The 19209-nt window shown below is 40.9% G+C and overlaps 1 pseudogene; it reads right to left on the reverse strand.

The window, feature by feature from the left end:
- Positions 1 to 1409: 1409 nt before the first annotated feature.
- The window catches only part of LOC129024025 (GTP-binding nuclear protein Ran-like), a 40614-nt pseudogene continuing 22814 nt past the window's right edge, over positions 1410 to 19209 (reverse strand).

The raw sequence follows: 19209 nt of genomic DNA on the forward strand, positions 1-19209 counted from the left end.
CTGACCTCTGGTCATCCTCACTGCTACACACCCACCAACACCATGACAGTTTACAAATGCCAAAGCAACATGGGGAAGTTACCCTCTATGGTCTAAAAAAGGGAGGCATGAATAATTTACCCCTTGTTTAGCATATAATCAAGAAATAACCATAAAAATGGGCAGTGCCCTTGGGGCTGCCCTGCCTATGGAGTAGCCATTCTTTTCTTCCTTTACTTTCTTCATAAACTTGCTTTCACTTTGCTCTATGGACTCGCCTCGAATTCTTTCTTGCACGAGATCCAAGAACCCTCTCTTGGGGTCTGGATCGGGACTCATTTCCAGTAACAACCAGACACCAAACCTGTCCATTCCTTGATCTTGGATTTTCCAGATTCTGGAACATGAGAAATAAATCTCTGTTGTTTATAAATTACCTAGTCTGTGGTATTTCATTATAAAAGCACAGACTAAGACACCAGGTTACCATTACCATTGTGTTAGCTAATTGGCTTTATCCAGGGGAAAAATAAACTTCTCATATCTTTACGACAGGAGGTGATTCTGACACTTGGAGTAAGATGGCGACTAAAGTTAGGCTGCTACCCTCCCACAGGAACTGGGAAATGAGGGTGCTTTCTCCCTTGATGTTTACATTTCAAAGAGATGACTCTTGAGAAAGACATTTGTGGGTCACAAAGATGGCAAAAGACCGACTTAGTCTGCAAAAGGATTTATGTACATTTAAAAGAGAGGAGAAAGTACTTACAATTATAAGTTTTCTCAAGTAAATGTTCTGGAAAAAAAGGAGGGGAGAGAAATCTCATACCTTATTTTCAATGGGAGTAATTAAGCCTCTTATTGTTAATTTGTATCTGTCCTTACAATCTCCTGACTGTGTTACTATAAACTAGTAACATGAACATTTTTTTAGTTATCTTTATTGTGGTTTTTTTTCCCTTTCTCTGGGCAGTTGTAGCCATCTAAAATCAGCAAATCTGTAGTAAAACACAAAGCAAAGCAATTATTAGAAGCATGATAGAACATCAGAATTACTAAATTTGTAGAAAGTGAATTTTTTAGAAATTTTTATCTGCCTTGGGGAAATAACCTTTGAATATATTATACTAATGCTGAATAGTTAAATCTGATTTTTAAAAGATATTTGAAATACGCTTTCATTCTGATTCTAAACAAAAAGTAATGGCAGTGATAGTAACAAACAAAATTTCCCCACTGAACAACATAAGGATGTTTCACACTCATACCAAATCTCTATGCCAGTTAGGCACAACTGAATATTGTGATGTGACAGTAGCAGTCTTACATTTGAAACTCAAGAAGAAATCAATTGCATTCCCAAACAGCTAAATATGCAGGTCCAAACAATGAAGGTATTTTTTAAACTGTCACATTCACTCCAAAGCCCATTCATCTCCTTCAGCATCCCACAGATGGAGCACATGTTGCCCTTAGCTAGATAATAAAGTGGCACACACAGTGCACCACTTGACATCACAGAACAGCTGCCTATAAAACTAGACTTTTGACACTGGGCTCCAGCTTCATTCTCACAGGTCATCATCCTCATCTGGGAGAGTTGTCTAAGCAACCTCTAAATCATGATCATACTACACTGCCAAATTTGGGTCCATGACAACCTCTGGTGAGGCAAGAGCAGGCATGGCAACAAATTCCAAGTTAGGGTCTCCAATGAGCTGTCTAGCAAGCCAGAGGAAGGGCTTTTCAAAGTTGTAGTTGCTTTTTGGCATTTATGGCAGAAATGTCATAATACTGAAGATTCTTCTTTCAGTAGAAGACAGTAGGTTTCTCCTTCACTTTCCCATCCTTAATATCCACTTTGTTGCCATATAACATGAGGATGTTTTCACATATTCATACCAGATCTCTATGCCAGTTAGGCACATTCTTGTAAATAACTCAAGATGTTACATCAAACGTTATAATGGCACACCGTGCTTGAATATAATAGCCATTTCTCAGTATACCAAATTTCTCCTGGCCAGCTGTATCTCATACAGTGAACTTAATAGATCCTCTGTTGGTGTGGAACACAAGGTGATAAACCTCAACACCTAAGGTGGCTACATACTTCTCAAATTCACTGGTCAAATGACATTTCATGAATGCAGTTTTTCCAGTACCACCATCACCAACCAATACCAATTTGAACTGGACTTGGGGCTCTCCTTGGGCAGCCACCATTATGTTCCTTCCAGCAGTGTCTCTGTGCTTATCCAGCTGATGCTGAAAAGATGGCAGAAGCCCAGAGTCTTGATTAGCAATGAAAAAATGTTTTAGTCATACATTAATTTTATAAATTGTTGTGATGTCTTTATTGCTTGTACTTTCAAATGATTAACTATGGAGCATTATTTTGTAGTTCCTCATGAAGCCTTGCCCAATCCAGGCCTATAGAGTAGCTTAACTCAGGACCCTGCTAATTTCAAATTTTAATTAACAGTTTTTCTTTGATGCCCCAATAAATTTCTTCTGAGTTTCCATCAGTTACATGAGTAACATCACATTTACATGGTAATTTAGGCCGTTCAGTGATTGCTCCATTTCCTAAATAACTTTGTTTTAAGATGAGAAGTAGAAAGAAATCCATGGCCATCATCTAGTTAAAAGTCTTAGGAGGCACTGATTTTAGAGTACGGATTGAACTTCTAGTGTTTAATGTGCACAACTTTAAGTTGCTTTGTGTCTGGTTTTTGGTTTTTTGTTCGTGTTTTTTTTTTCTTTTTTTTTGAGACAAGTTCTCACTCTGTCGCCCAGGCTGGAGTGCAGTGGCATGATCATAGCTCACTGAAACCTCAAACTCTTGGGTTCAAGCAATTCTCCCACGTCAACCTCCCAAGTAGCTGGGACTATAGGCACACACCACCACACCCAGCTAATTTTTGTATTTTTGTAGGGATGAGGCCTCACTGTGTTGCCCAGCCTGGTCTTAAACTCCCGGGCTCAAGCGATCCACCTGCCTTGGCCTCCCAAAGGGCTGGCATTACAGGTGTGAGCCACCATGTCCAGCCAACTTTAGTGTTTTAAGCCTTAAGGAAAAATCCATCTTATGGGTCATTTTTTCCATTGGTCTAAATAGTTATATAATTAAAACAGTCAGCTAAATCTCTATAAATAACAGGCATCCACCTTTGTTTATCCACCCATACTGGAGAAAACCTGCCTCCCAATGTTAGTAGTGACACTATATCTGTCTTTTGTAGTTGCTAGTAATCTGTAGGTGCCAGATTTCTGTTCATCTGCTAATTAGATATTTTTCTTTTCTATGTCATTATTTCAATCAAGCCAGTTAATAAAACATTTTTGTGTTAAAGTTAGAACTTGAGTACCTGGATGCATACTAATCACTTTAACTTTGTTATTATCAAAAATTACTAATGAGGATGATCTCACTTGTAGTCGGCCAGTAATCCAGAGCATATCCACAATGGGAGTACAATTTAGAGCTCATTGGAAATATGTGGTTGGAGGAACCATTACTGGGAATGCAGAAATTTGGTGTAATAATAATGTTTGCTTTCCAATAAATGTGATTCTTTATTGTGGTGATTCAAATAACCTCTGTCTGAGTAGTACTATGAGAATAGCAATCAATTTTTTAGAATACATCTTTTTGAGGCAAGAGAATCATTAGAACCTGGGAGGCGGAGGTTGCAGTGACCAAGATCACGCCATTGCACTCCAACACTCCAGTCTGGGGGACAGAGTGATACCGAGTCTCAAAAAAAATTTTTTTAAATAAAGAATACCTCTTTTCAGTTGAGTTCAGTACAATATCCATTACTCTAGAGAAGTTCTTTGTGGGAACAACTGTCTAGTCCTCCTGCGGTGCTGGCTTCACATAGAAAGCATGAATCCAACTATGATTCTCCTTCACTTTGATAGCAGTATGAGTGATCAGCAGCACCTGAAAGGGTCTCTCCCAATGCAGTGACAACCTGTCTTTCCTTTGAAATACCTTTATGTGGATGAAGTCTCCTATTCTATAAGGGTGGCAGACTGACACAGGCAAGTCCTTATGACTGTAAGTCTCAGGGTTTCTAGGGAAAAGAGAAGGCCTTTTAACTATTGAACATGATTATGAGAGGATTCAGTTAAATTGGGAACAGAACATGGTCTCAGACCCAAGTTCATAGGCCTGCCAACCATAAGTTCAAAGGGAGAGATACTGTGCTTGCTTGCAGGGGTCACTCTAATTTTTGATAAGGTTAGTGGCAAAGCTCTAAGCCATTTTAACATGTTAGATTACTAAATCTTGGCCAAGTAGTTTTTTAGAGTTTGATTTACTCACTCTACTTGTCCAAAGGACTGAGGCTTATAGGAATCTGCACGCATTTGGCATAATTCCTGGGCAACAGTAGAAGTAAAATGACTTCCTCTGTCCTAGTCAATGTGCTCTGGTATCCCAGAAGTGGAAATTGTGAGTTTTAAGAGAACCTTTACCACTGCCTGAACACCAGCTTTTTATTTTTATTTTTATTTTAAGTTCTGGGATACATATGCAGAACGTGCAGGTTTGTTACATAGGTATACATGTGCCATGGTGGTTTGCTGCACCTATCAACACATCATCTAGGTTTTAAGCCCTGAATGCATTAGGTATTTGTCCTAATGCTCTCGCTCCCCTTGACCCCCACCCCCCAACAGATCCCACTGTGTGATGTTCCCCTCCCTGTGTCCATGTGTTCTCATTGTTCAACTCCCACTTATGAGTGAGAACATGCGGTGTTTGGTTTTCTGTTCCAAACATCAGCTTTTTAAATTTTATTTGATTGTGGTAAGAACATTTAACAAGAGATCTACCCTCTTAACAAATTTTTGAGAGTACAATATAGTATTACTGGCTATAGGCAGAATGTTGTACAGTAGACCTTTAGAGTTTATTCATCTTGCTTAACTGAAGTTCAGCTTTTGAAGACAGAAGGATTTCAGGCCATCCAAATGTCACACATACCACAACTAGACAATATCTCTTACCGAAATCTAACTGCCACCACGTTCCTGGTAAAGTTGGTTAGAGAGAACTTCCTGTGCTTATATTTGGAGTGGCCGTAAAGAATAGCGCATCAATAGCATACATTACATAGCATATCTCTTTAATATGTTGTGAATAATTGTATCTTTTTGGTAGGTCTAGTAGGGGTCTAATGCCTTTAAAATTCCTCTTTTGTTCAGATCATTTTGTCAATGACACAACACCACTAACCAAGCAAATTGGGACTGAAGTATAGGAATTACTGTTAGGTAATTCCCACAGTCCAATCAAATTTCTTTTAGCTCCTTTTTCAATTCATTTGCTCATTTATTTTTGTGAAGCACATTTTAAAAAATGAACAAAAGCTTCTTGTTGTATTAAAAATAGAGCTTCTAAGTTTGGAGCCAGCCATGTTTTAGAAGCAGCTTTTGGCAGGGCGCAGTGGCTCACGTCTATAATCCCAGCACTTTGGGAGGCTGAGGCAGGCGGATCACCTGAGGCCAGGCTGGTCAGGAATTTGAGACCAGCCTGGCCAACATGGCAAAATCCTGTCTCTACTAAAAATACAAAAATTAGCTGGGTGTGATGGCACATGCCTGTAGTCCCAGCTACTCGGAAGGCTGAGGCAGAAGAATCGCTTGAACCCAGGAGGCGGACGTTGCAGTGAGCCAAGATCGTGCCATTGCACTCTAGCCTGGGTGACACAGAGAGACTTCATCTAAAAAATAAAAATAAATAATAAATAAAAGCAGCTTTTACAGCTCTATGAGCAAAATGAATTACTGGTATCTGAGAAAGCAGATGTAAAGTCCCTAACAAATCAGCTATCAATTTTCCATGTGTTTTTTTTTTAGTTGTTATTGAAGTCAAAAATCCTCTATTTAAAAAAATATTCTCTGTTGCATGACAGACATCAAACATATATTTATTATGTATATATTTTTATGTTTATTTTTAGTCCAGAACTAAGAATTGCAGTTCTACTAACTGGTATTAACTCATCTGCTTATGCAGACTTAATTGCAGATAAAGCATAAGCTTCCAAAGCTGCGTGATAAGTCACTGCAGCTAGGAAGCTTTTTGAGTGGCCACTTTTAGCCATACTACATTACCAATTGATAAACATTATTATATCATCATTTTGAACAGGAATATTACATAAATCATGTCAGATTTTTCAAACTTTGGACATTTCAAAGCTAAGAGAGAGGCCATCCCCAATTTCCATTGTTCAAAAGCCTCTTCAGATTCTAGGGACCAAACCAGAAGATCTGAAGGATTAACATGTAGTTGCTCCATCAGAGGTTTTGCCCACTCTGCAAAACCTGCAATCTACTCTCTTTAATACTGCATTAGTACCAAAACTGTGTCTAAGTCCATTTGGGCTGTTATAACAAAATGCCATAAACTGGGTAGCTTACAAACAACAGGCATTTATTAATCACTTTTTGGGAGGCTAGAAAGTACAAGATCAAGATGCTGGCAAATTCAGTGTCTGGTAAGGATTCACTTCCTCATAGATGGTGCCTTCTGGTTGCATCCTCACATGGTGGAAGGAGCCAGGAAGCTCTCTGAGGCCTCTTTTATAATGGCATTCATCCCATTCATTAGGGCAACACCCTAATCACCTCCAAAGGCCCCATTTCTAATACCGTCACATTGGAGATTAGAGTTCAACATACGAATTGGGGAGAGAATGAGACATAAACATTCTAACCATAGCACTACATTTGGCTGTTAGATCTGCAAAATGAGATGACCCCTAGATTATACCACTCTAAGGCCCACAGCTGAACACAGATGCCTTAAATAGTTTACTCAGAAAAGCAATGTTGCAATTTATCTAGTGAGGCCTTATGCCCTTGTGAAGCAAAGAACTGTAACAAAGCCAAAGTGTTAGTTTTGCATTGCTCTTTAGTTTCTAAGGCTACAAGCAAAATCATCTATATTTTGAAAAATTATAGATCCTTCTGGTGAAACAAATTTATCTAAGTGTTTCTGTAAATGACTAGAGAAAACATTAGGGGAGTCTCAAAACCCTTGAGGAATTGTCTGCCATAAGTATCAGACTCCTTTATGAGCAAGTAAGAATTTAGACTTGTCCACTTATAAGAAAAGAAATAGGGGGAAGGAAAAAAATAAGCAAGGAAAAAAGGGAAGGAGGGAAGGAGGGAAGGAAGGGAGGAAGGGAGGAAGGGAGGAAGAGAGGAAGAGAGGAAGGGAGGAAGGGAATGAGGGAGGGAGGGAGGGAGGAAGGGAGAGAGGAAGGGAGGGCAGAACATAAAACATAGAACAACAAAACAATTTTTTTCAGACAATGATACTGAGATCAGAATAGTTGCAGGATCAGGAACTACAGGTGTTAATGGGATAACAAGTTAATTTACTTCTCTAAACTCATCTAAAATCAGTACAAATCTATATAGCACTTACCCATCTTTATGAAATTTACCTTTCTTCTTTACTGGAAATGTGGGATTACTACAGGGTAAGTGCTCCTTTTCAATTATCCTTTTTCTTTCTTTCTTTTTTTTTTTTTTTTTTTTTTTTTTTTAAGAGACAGGGTCTCACTCTGTTACCCAGGCTTGAGTGCAGTGGTGTGATCACGGCTCACTGTAACCTCAAACTCCAGGGTTCAGGTGATCCTCCCATCTCAGCCTCCCAAGTAGCTAGGACCACAGGCACCTGCCATCACGCCCGGCTAATTTTTTTTAAATTTTTTGTAGAGACGAGGTCTCACTATGTTGCCCAGCTATTTTTTATATCTCAAATTAATCCAGTATTGTCATTCCCTTTGATTAAATGCTCCTTCAAGTCTTTTGCTTACTTTTAAATTCAGTTGTCTGATTATTATTATCACTATTATGATTGAGTTGTAAGAGTTCTTAATGTATTCTGGATACAAGTCCTTTATCAGATATATGATTTGCAAATATTTTCTCCCAGTCTGTGGCTTGTCTTCTCATTTCCTCAATGGAATAATTTGAAATGCAAATTTTTTTCATTTTTTATGAAGTTCAGTTTATTCATTTTTTTCTATTATGGGTCATGCTTTTGGTGTTATATCTAAGAACCTTTGCCAAATCCAAGGTCATGAATATTTTCTCCTATGTTTTATTCTAAAAGATTTATAGTTTTTTACTTCACATTTAAGTGACTTGTTTCAGCTTGTGGGGACTTTTCCAGCACAGTATGAGACTGCCACTCTCTGCCATACCTCTTTTCTTTCAGAAGTATATAGTATCCAAATCAGGTGCCTTTTCCCAAAAGGCTCCACAGACACTTCATCCACAGTACAGAATATAGTAGCTATTAAGTTGCACAGCACGTCTCTCACCAGTAGGTTTATAGGAGATTCAGGAGAAATGAAGAACACATGTTCCTCAGTCAAAGGACCTATCTCTATGGGAATTACAGAGGAAAGGGGACAAGTAGAAGGCTGACCCAAAATAACCATAACCTGTATTACCCTGTCACCAGATGGGAAAAGTTACTGACACATTACAGTCCACTAGTTCTCACCTTTGTGATTCCCTCAATTTGTCAATTTTGAACCACTTGCCAAGTATTTCCTAGCTGAAAGTTTTGTTCTAGGCTCTCCTAATTCTCTTATCTTTGCAGTTTCTGCATCATCTAGAGTGTCCTTCTGCAATCCCTCTTCCAACACCCTGGCTTCTTGCAATAACAACATACAGCCTCCCATCTTTCTTTCTTCCCTTTCTGGATTGGTCATTGCAGGATTATTCCCTTCAGTAAAGAGTTCTAACTAAGCAGAGAACACAGCAAACTTTAATCTCTTTTCTTTTTTTGTTCTTAGATTATCCCAAAACTGAGTAGCTGCTGCTAAGATTTGAGTAATAGTTTGCCTTTGCCATCCTACTACCTTTCCCTTAACTTGGGTTTGGATAGTCAGTGAGAGAGCTAAAATAAAGGTGGTTAGAGCCAGAGGGCAATTTTTATATGACCTTGGATCCATGCCAATAAACTTTTAGAATGCCTGAACAAGTCACTGATGGAAATCAATGAGGTACTCACCTGTCTTATGAGTAAACAGCTGCAATGTCTTCCAATTCCTCTTTACAATAAAGGTTTCAAGGAACCTCTATCCTCAGATTATCCATATTTGTGAGGGATGGTGGATAGTCAGCTTCTCTTGACCACCATACCCCTGATGTGGTAATCTTCTGGACACCAACATCCTTGCTCCATCAAAGGATCAAAGTCTGCTCATTGCAAAATTCCATGCAGTAGCTGGTGCACATCTCCAAACATGGGGCTGTAAACTGAAAACATGCTGCATAGTAGCAAATTTCTGGGGCACAGGGAAGAGAAGCCTTTAAATGAGTGAGAAAAGGATCTGAACCACCCAAGAGTCCTGGGTAGCTACTCAATGGCATCAGTTTTGCTGGCTATCCAAATAGGAAGGTCTGGTTTTCCTCACACTGAGACAATAAAAATGTAAATTACACAACACTTCAGTTCCAGTTTTGACATTCATAAGTTTAATACCTTGGTTGCCTGTCTTTTTCCAAGTGACAAGTGCAGCTACTCTCCATTCTGTTGCCTATGGGAACACAGTCTGTCTTAGCCAATTTTTTGTTGCTATAATTGAACACCATAGACTGAGTAATCTATAAAGAACAGAGATTTATTTGTGGAGGCTGGGAAGTACAATATCAAGGTGCCAGCATCTGGTGAGGGCCTTCTTGCTGTGACATAACATGCTGGAAGGTATGACATGGCAAGAGAGTAACAGCATGTCAGCTCAGGTCTCTCTTCCTCTTCTTATAAAGCCACCAGTCCCATCATGGGGGCTCCACCCTAATGAAATTATCTAATCCTAACTACCTCCCAAAGGCCCCACCTCCAAATACTATCAAATATGAATTTGGGGATTAAGTTTCCAACACATGAAATTTGGAGGACACATTCAAACCAAAGCACAGTCTTTTATCCAAGTTCTCAATCATCCCATGATCCTGTCTCTTTATTATTTCTGCCTTTCTAGTTGTGTGTTGTGTGGTGTGTAGATGATAAGACCTCCTGGAGGTGGAATCTGGTCTAAAACATAAAGTAGACTCAGGGCTAGGCCACCAGGCACACAAACTTGTATCCTCAAATAGAGCAGGTAGTTGTAGAAAGTTGTACCTTCATCTCCCTTTATAGGGAAATCTATTCATGAAGGGAGCCACCTCTCTAAAAGATCATCACCTCCCCCTTGCCTGGGAGCCACTACAGTGAATTAGAAGCAAAGAAGGATAAGGACATGCAGGGGAAGCAGAGGGAGCACGAACAGCAGAGAAAGGAGGAGAAGGTTTCCATGAAAGAGAAAGTGCCTTTAATTTTTGCATTTCCCCTCTTTTTTCTTTTCATCTGCCTATCCGAATCTTTTTTTTTTTTTTTTTTTTTTTTGACGGAGTTTCGCGCTTGTTGCCCAGGCTGGAGTACAATGGCGCTATCTCGGCTCACCACAAGCTACAGGCCTGCACCACCATGCCTGGCTAATTTTGTATTTTTAGTAGAGACGGGGTTTCTCCATGTTGGTCAGGCTGGTCTCGACCTCCCACCCTCAGGTGAACTGCCTGCCTGGGCCTCACAAAGTGCTGGGATTACAGGCGTCAGCCACCATGCACAGTCTATCTGAATCTTTTAAGCTAGTCAAGTAAAACAGTGGGAGTGGAGAAGACACAAAGAAATAACCAGTTGTGATCAATTAGTTGTAAACACCACTGTACTTTGACCAGCCCTAAATCACTTTTAACTCTCCTCTTAGAACAATATTTATCCCATAAATACCAGGAACTCATTCATTCAGGATGAAACCCCTCCAAGGATGTGTTAATCTATCCAAATCAAAAGACCCATCCTCCCACCACTACAGAACTGGATTCTCATGTGCATAACCATCACAAATGTGACAGAGAGATATTAACTACTTAAGAGAGAGACTTGAAGGCAACATTCCTGTCTTCCCATATTTTCCAACCATATGATGACCCTGATCGAATTTTAGAGTCTACATTATCCATGTTTATTTAATAGTAACATATTGAATTTGGACAGGTTGGATTGTCTAGGTAGTAGTCCCAAAAAAGAGAGCGCTAGAGGGAAGACTTTTTATAATTCTGGGTCTCCTACCTAATTGTTTTATGGTTACAGACTGTCAGTTGTCTGCTCATGTCAGGAGCTACCATATATTTCCATGTTCTCATCACCAAAATTGTTGGGGAAATATAATTAAAAACAAAATCTTCTCCTAACCCAGAATTCCTCTCTACAATGGTAGTAGAGAAAGAACGTTTTATTATTGAGTCAGCATTAAACCAGAACATGATGCACATTCCAAGTAACTCACTAAGAGATTGCAAAAACAGAAAGGAATCTCAACCCCTAATATAGCCAGGCAGATACCATTATTTACATGTTTTCAAGTAAATAAATAATGACTAGTCCTCAAGTAAGAAGACTTGGCAGCATTGTTTGTCACACATATTTCACCCAAACTTTACCTAGTAATTGAAGTGACCATCTGTGCTAGTTAATTGGTTTTATCTAGAGGGAAAAAACTATCATATCTTTATAACAGGAAATAGTTTTGCAATTTGGAGCAAGGTGCCCACCAAAGTTAGGTTTCTACACTCCCACAAAAACTGGGAGATGGGGTGCTACCTCACTTGATGTTTACATTTTTTTAAAAATGGCTCCCAGGTCCTTGAGAAAGACATTTCTGGGTCATGAAGCTGATAAAAGGTCTATATAGTCTTCAAAAGTCTTCATTGAAATTTCAATGAAATATATATACATATATGAAGAAAATATAGTTGACCCTTGAACAATGTGGGGGCTATGACCCTTGAACAATGTTATGTGCAGTTGAAAATCTGCATATAACTTTTGACTCTTCAAAAACGTAATCACTAATAGCCTACTGTTGACCAGAAGCCTTACTGATAACTCAGTCGATTAACACATATTTTGTATGTTAAATGTATTATATACTGTATTCTTACAACAAAGTAAGCTGGAGAAAAGAAAATGTTATGAAGAAAATCATGATAAAAAATGTATTTGCTGTTGATTAAGTGGATCATCATAAAAGTCTTTGGCCAGGCACGGTGGCTCATGCCTGTAATCCTAACACTTTGGGAGGCCGAGGCAGGTGGATCACCTGAGGTCAGGAGTTCAAGACTAGCCTGGCCAACATGGCGAAACCCCGTCTCTACTAAAAATACAAAAATTAGCTGGGCGTAGTGGCGTGTGCCTGTAATCCCAGCTACTCGGGAGGCTGAGGAAAGAGAATCGCTTGAACCAGGAGGTGGAGGTTGCAGTGAGCCGAGATCGTGCCTCTGCACTCCAGCCTGTGCAACAGGAATGAGACTCCATCTCAAAAATAAATAAATAAATAAACAAATAAATGAAATAAAATAAAAGTCTTTGTCCTCGTCTTCAGGTAGAGTAGGCTGAAGAGGAGAGGTTGGTCTTGCTGTCTCGGGATGGCTGAGGTGGAAGAGGTGGAAGGGTAGTCAGGAGACACAGGCACACTTAGTGTAACTTTATGGAGATTAAATACATGATAATTTCTGTCTTTTTTGCTATTTAATTTCTCTAAAAATGTGCCTATACAGTACCAATTCTTCCACAGTTTGCTTTAATTTCAGTGCATGCATCACAGAAGGGTACATGTCATAAAAGAAGTCAAAAGCAATCTTGAATAATCAGAACCCTTCTGCTAAACTGCCTAATGTCAATGTGTTTTCTCTCACCGCTTCTTCTACATCTTCTTCTTCATTGTCTGTCACAGGTTCAGAAACGCTCATCTCTATCAGGTTGTCTTCTGTTCATTCCTCTGGTGTGGTGCTGATTAGCTCTTTAATTTCTCCAAGATCCATATCTTGAAACCCTTCTCCCCACCCACCACCACCTTTCTTTTCCACCTCCACAATCTCTTTCATGATTTCCTTGATTGGCTCTGTTGTAAATCCTGTGAAGTCATGCACACCTGGACACAGTTTTCTCCAGCAGGAATTTATTGTTTTGGGCTTGATGGTTTTCATGGCTTTTTCCATAACAACGATGGCTTCTTCAATGATGTAATCCTTCCAGACTTTCATGATGTTCTGTCTATCAGAGTTCTCTTCCATAGCACTGACAATCTTTTCCACAGTGTACCATGTGTAATGAGCCTTAAAGGTCCTTATGGCTACCTGATCTAGAGGCTGGATTAGAGACATTGTGTTTGAGAACAAGGAGACCAATTCAAGGCCTTTGGTGTTGAACTCATAGGGATCTGGATGGCCAGGGGCATCATTCAATAAAAGGCAGTCCCTTACTGGCAAGGTACTTCCTGACTTCAGGGACAGAGCATCTATGGAACCAATCCAGAAACAGGGTTCTTGTTGTCCAAGCCTTCTAGTTATACAACCGGAAGACTGGCAGCTGGTGTTTACGTTTTCTCTTCAAGGCTCAGGGGTTAGCTGTTTTATAGATAAGAACAGTTCTTATCATAAAACCAACTGCATTTGCACAAAACAGTAGAATTAGCCTGTCCCTTCCTGCTTAAAATCTTGGTGCTTGCTTCTCTTCCTTACTAACAAACGTCCTTTCTGGCATTCTTTTCCAGAATAGGGCACTTTAATCTGCATTAAAAACCTGTTCAGGCAGATATCTTTTCTCCACAATGATTGTCTTAATGACATCTAGAAACTTGTCTGCTGCCTCTTGATCAGCAGAAGCTGCTTCTCCTGTTATCTTGACTTTTTTGAGATGGAGTCTTGCTCTGTCGCCCAAGCTGGAGTGCAGTGGCGTGATGTCAGCTCACTGCAACCATCTCCCGGGTTCAAGCAATTCTGTCTCAGCCTCCTGAGTAGCTGGGATTACAGGCATACACCACCAGGCCCAGCTAATTTTTGTATCTGTAGTAGAAATGAGGTTTCACCATGCTGGCCAGGCTGGTCTCAAACTCCTGGCCTCAAGTGATCCACCTGCCTCAGCCTCCCAAAATGCTGGGATTACAGGCATGAGCTACCGTGCCTGGCCTATCTTGGCTTTTTTTTTTCTTTGAGATGGAGTCTCGCTCTGTCACCCAGGCTGGAATGCAGTGACGAGATCTCGGCTCACTGCAACCTCCACCTCCCGAGTTCAACTTCAGCCTCCTGACTAACGGGGATTACAGGCATGCACCATCATGCCTAGCTAATTTTTGTATTTTTAGTAAAGACAGGGTTTTCCCATGTTGGCCAGGCTGGTCTCAAACTCCTGACCTCAAGTGATCCACCCGCCTCAGCCTCCCAAAGTGCTGGGATTATAGGTGTGAGCCACTGCACATGGCCAAAAGCTGCATTTTCAATACAACATAAAAAGGTATTTTGCAAAATGTTCAAGGTTTTCATACCTACTGGCACAACTGCAGCAACAACTTCATTAATTTAATTTCCTTTTCTTTTTTATAATAGTCCTTACACTGGATTCATTTATCTTGAAATGGTGGGCAACCAAATGTCAGGCATGGTGGCTCACACCTGTAATCCTAGCACTTTGGGAGGCCAAGGCAGGCAGATCATGAGGTCAGGAGATCGAGACCATCCTGGCTAACATGGTGAAACCCCATCTCTACTAAAGACACAAAAAATTAGCCAGGTGCAGTGGTGAGCACCTGTTGTCCCAGCTACTTGGGAGGCTGAAGCAGGAGACTGGCATGAACCCGGGAGGCAGAGCTTTCAGTGAGCCGAGATTGCGCCACTGCACTCCAGCCTGGGCAACAGAGCGAGACTCTGTCTCAAAAAAGAAAGAGAAAAAGAAATGGTGGGCAACCACGGGTGCAAATCTCAATCTATGGTACATATCAAGCAATTCACCTTTTGTCTTCTAATGTCATGATTTTTATCTGCTTCTTAGGAGCACTTCCAGCATCACTAGTGGCACTTCATCCCATGGCGTTATTCAAGGTTTGTCCCACCATAGGTCCCACGGTGTTATTCAAGGTTGATGGTATTGCACTGAACACAATGAAAAACACATGAAAATTGCAAGAGATCACTTTTTATTGTGATATGCAATTTACTGGAGAGACAAACTACTCATGCAGAGATGATTAGTGTCCCATGCAGTTCTAAGCAGATGCCCACAACACCTGGGCTCATAACAATAGCAACAGGAGGTGGCTACAAAATTGTTACAGTAGTACAGTATATACTACAGTTAATTTTATGCAGTTATGATTTAACATTGCATCTCTACTGTTGTTTATATTTCTTTTGGACTGCAAATGTTGCTATATATGGTATACATTTGTGTGTACATGTGAGATGCCACACTTTTAAACGACCAGATCTTGAGAGCACTCACTCGCTATTGTGAGAACAGTACCAAGGGGATGGTACTAAACCATTCATGAGAAATTCAACTCCATAATCTAGTCCCCTGCCACAGGGCCCCATCTCCAACATTGGGGATAACAATTGAATGTGAGATTTGGTTGGGGACACAAATACAAACCATATCACCAGGCTCAGGAGCAAATCATAAGAGAAGCTAAAATTCAGAGAAGGTTGAATTCTTCAGTTCCAGTGAGTCTCCTACACCAAAACCAGGGTCCCAGTAAAGAGTGGGACCCTAAGACTTGGAAGAGAGATTACTGAGTAGATGCATTTGGGAACCTTGAACCCCAAGATCCTCCAGAAACTTCTGGACATGCAGAAGTGCCACAATCCTCCTTTTAGAGGACAGTGGTCCAACCCCGCACCCCGCCCCAATTGAAGATCATGAAAGGAACTCAAATGAGGCATTGTCTGGGACAATGCCTGCTCTTCTCAGGATCTGCCCCCCTCCCTTCCCAGCAATTAGAACAATAACTATGGTCAAATTTCAACATGGGATAATGGGAGAAGTGCTTGACCTGCTGAGGGAGGAGAGGAATTATACACAAAAAGAGAGTCATTATATACACAAAAGGAGCTGCAGAACTTGGCTGACGTTTACCAGCAAAAACTGGAAGATTATATATGAGGATGCTGGATCTACAGGACAGATTACAAAACTGAATAGAGAAAAGTGTGTTAATATGGAGGTACTCTCCTGTGACACAGGATTCAGCACACTGGCAAGGGCCCCAGAGGCCAGTTTTGAAAGGTTTTAGGAGGTAGAATAAAGCAGTGGTCCACACTAAATGAAGCAGCAATACTAGAACTTAGTGGTAGACTATAGAGGAATAGATCAAAAAGCTTAGAGAAGTGAACACGTTAGGATGGATTTATTACATGAGAGAAGAAGACCGACCAGTTGACTATGTTCATTGGAGGGGCCCAGAGTATAGTTCACTTACCAAAACAATAAGGAATGTGATAGTGAAGGGACACCAGCATTATTGAAAAGCTTCAGCCGGGTGCGGTGGCTCATGCCTGTAATCCCAGCACTTTGGAAGGCCAAGGAGGGCAGATTATTTGAAGTCAGGAGTTCGAGACCAGCCTGGCCAACATGGTGAAACCCTGTCTCTACAACAAACACAAAAATTAGCCAGGCATGGTGGCACATGCCTATAGTCCCAGCTACTTGTGAGGCTGAGGCAGGAGAATCACTTGAATCTGGGAGGCAGAGGTTGCAGGGAGCCGAGATTACACCACTGCACTCCAGCCTGGGCAACAGTGAGACGCCGTCATAAATAAATAAATAAATAAATAAATAAATAAAAGCTTCATAGTCGGCTGGGCATGGTGACTCATGCTTGTAATCCCAGCACTTTGAGAGGCCAAGATGGGTGGATCCTTTGAGCCCAGGAGTTCAAGACCAGCCTGGGAAACATAGGAAGATCCCATCTCTACAAAAAGAAGAAAAAAAGAAAAAAGAAAAAAAAAGAAAAGCTCCATAGTAGTAGCTGTCCTCTGTAAACCAGGGCTGATGATAGGAGATGCTCGTACAGAACTGGGCTCCCTAGTGCTAACAGAGGTGATAAGATTCTGAAATAGGGGAAACTAGGTGACAACACTTAACCGTCAAAAGTGAATTGGTTATAAGTATAGGCAGCAAGGTTGGAATGACACCAAGGGATGCCTGCTGACTCACAGTGTTTTAATGAGATGGCCCATAGAACATTGTGTTCCTAGGGGCAATTCAGAAAAACAGCCAGCAAGGGTATTACTATATATAAATATATAGATAAGCAGAAGTCTGAAGTCAGTTGCCCCAATGGAAAGTCACAGCTCCTTTTCTAACTTCCAGACCTAAGCCAGTTCTCAGACCCCAAGCCCATAAAATGAAGAAGAGGTCAGGTTCCCATGAGAAAGGGCCGTATAACAACATGGTAAGTATATTTAGTAGTGTTCTCCAGGCCTTCTCCAAAAGTGTCTATGACCATTTACTCAGATAGCTGGGGAAAGGGGAATACAGAGACTCTTTCAAGTCTACTGGACCCAGGAAACAAATAGACACTGATACCCAGGAGCCAAAGTGTTACTGTGGCCCACTTGTTAGGGAGAGGCTTATGGGGGTCAGGAAATAATTGGGATATTGGCCCAGGTTTGTCTCACAATGAGTCCAATAGTCATGACTCCCAAATGAATCATCGGAATGAATACATTAGCAGTTCACAGAATCCTTACCTCAGTTCTTTGCTCTATAGAGTGAGAGCTATTGTAATAGGAAAAGGCCTATGAAAGCCCATGAAAGTCACCACCACCCCCAAAGAAAAATCTTTCAATGGCCAAAACAGTAAATAAAAACCAATATTACATCTGGGGGAAGGGAGAAATAGCAAAGATTAGTGTCACCCTCAAAATATTAAACAATGCAGGAGGCATGGTCCTCGTCATATCTTTCTTTAATTAATCAGTCTGGGGGCTGGGCACGGTGGCTCACACCTGTAATCCCAGCATTTTGGGAGCCCAAGGTGGGCCAATCACTTGAGGCCAGGAGTTCGAAACCAGTCTGGCCAACATGATGAAATCCTGCCTCTACTAAAAATACAAAAATTAGCCAGGCGTGGTGGTGCACACCTGTAGTTCCAGCTAGTCAGGAGGCTGAGGCAGGAGAATCACTTGAACTCGGGAGGTAGAGGTTGCAGCAAGCCAAGATCACACTGCTGTACTCCAGCCTGGGCAACACAGCAAGACTCTGTCTCAAAAAAAAAAATCAGTCTGCCACCTGCCCAGTAAACATAATAGTCCCAATTGTATCTACTGAACTTGATGTAGTATCTTTACTAAAGCAAATTAACACACCTCTGGTAGATGGTATATGGCTATTGATTTGGACCAATACATTTCTTTCATACGTGTCAGGAAGGAAAATCAGAAACTGGTTCTATTCACATGGAACAGACAGAAGTATATATTCCCAGTCTTACCCCAAGGCTGTTATTTTTCCTGCTCTCTCTTATAACTTAACGGGACCTGAAGCAACTAAATACTTTATAGAACATCATATCGGTCCACTCTATTGATGGTATCATGTTAACCGGACCTGATGAGCAAGAAGCAGAAGTACCCTGGGTGTCCTAATAAGATGTACATTCTAGAAAGTAAAAGATAAACACTGCAAAGATTCAGGGATGAGCTACATGAGTGAAGTTTTTAGGGATCCAGTGGTCTAAGGTCTAGGGAATGCTGGGACATTCACTCCAAAGTGATGGACAAATCATTGCACCTTTAACCTCCCACCTTTAAGAAAGAGTCCAAAGGTGGGACTCTGGGTAGGGAAGCAATATGTTCTACACTTAGAAATACTGTAATAACCCATTTATTGAATGACATAGAAGACTAGTTGTGAGTGGAGCCCTGGACAAGAAAGGCCTCTGTAGCAAGTCCAAGCTGCAGTAAATGCAATCGCACCACTTGGGTTATATGCTCCAAAAGATTCCTTGATATGAGACGTATCTGTGGTAGAAGAAAAATGTGGACTCCCTAAGAAGCCCAAATAGGAACCGTGCAGTGCAGAACCTTAAGGTTCTGGAGCAAGGCCATGCCATCTAGAAGCAGAAAGCTATATACCATTTGAAAGGAGCTCCTGGTATGCTCCTGGGCCCTGGTAGAGATTGAGCACTTGCTCTTCAGATTTTTTTTTTTTTTTTGGAACCTGAGTCTCACTCTGTCACCCAGGCTGAAGTGCAATGGTGCAATCTCGGCTCACTGCAACCTCCACCTCCCGGGTTCCAGTGATTCTCCTGCTTCAGCCTCCCCAGTAGCTGGGATTACAGGCATGGGCCACCACACCTGGCTAATTTT

The sequence above is a fragment of the Pongo pygmaeus genome, chromosome X (assembly GCF_028885625.2).
Source record: "Pongo pygmaeus isolate AG05252 chromosome X, NHGRI_mPonPyg2-v2.0_pri, whole genome shotgun sequence".
Classification (NCBI taxonomy): domain Eukaryota; kingdom Metazoa; phylum Chordata; class Mammalia; order Primates; family Hominidae; genus Pongo; species Pongo pygmaeus.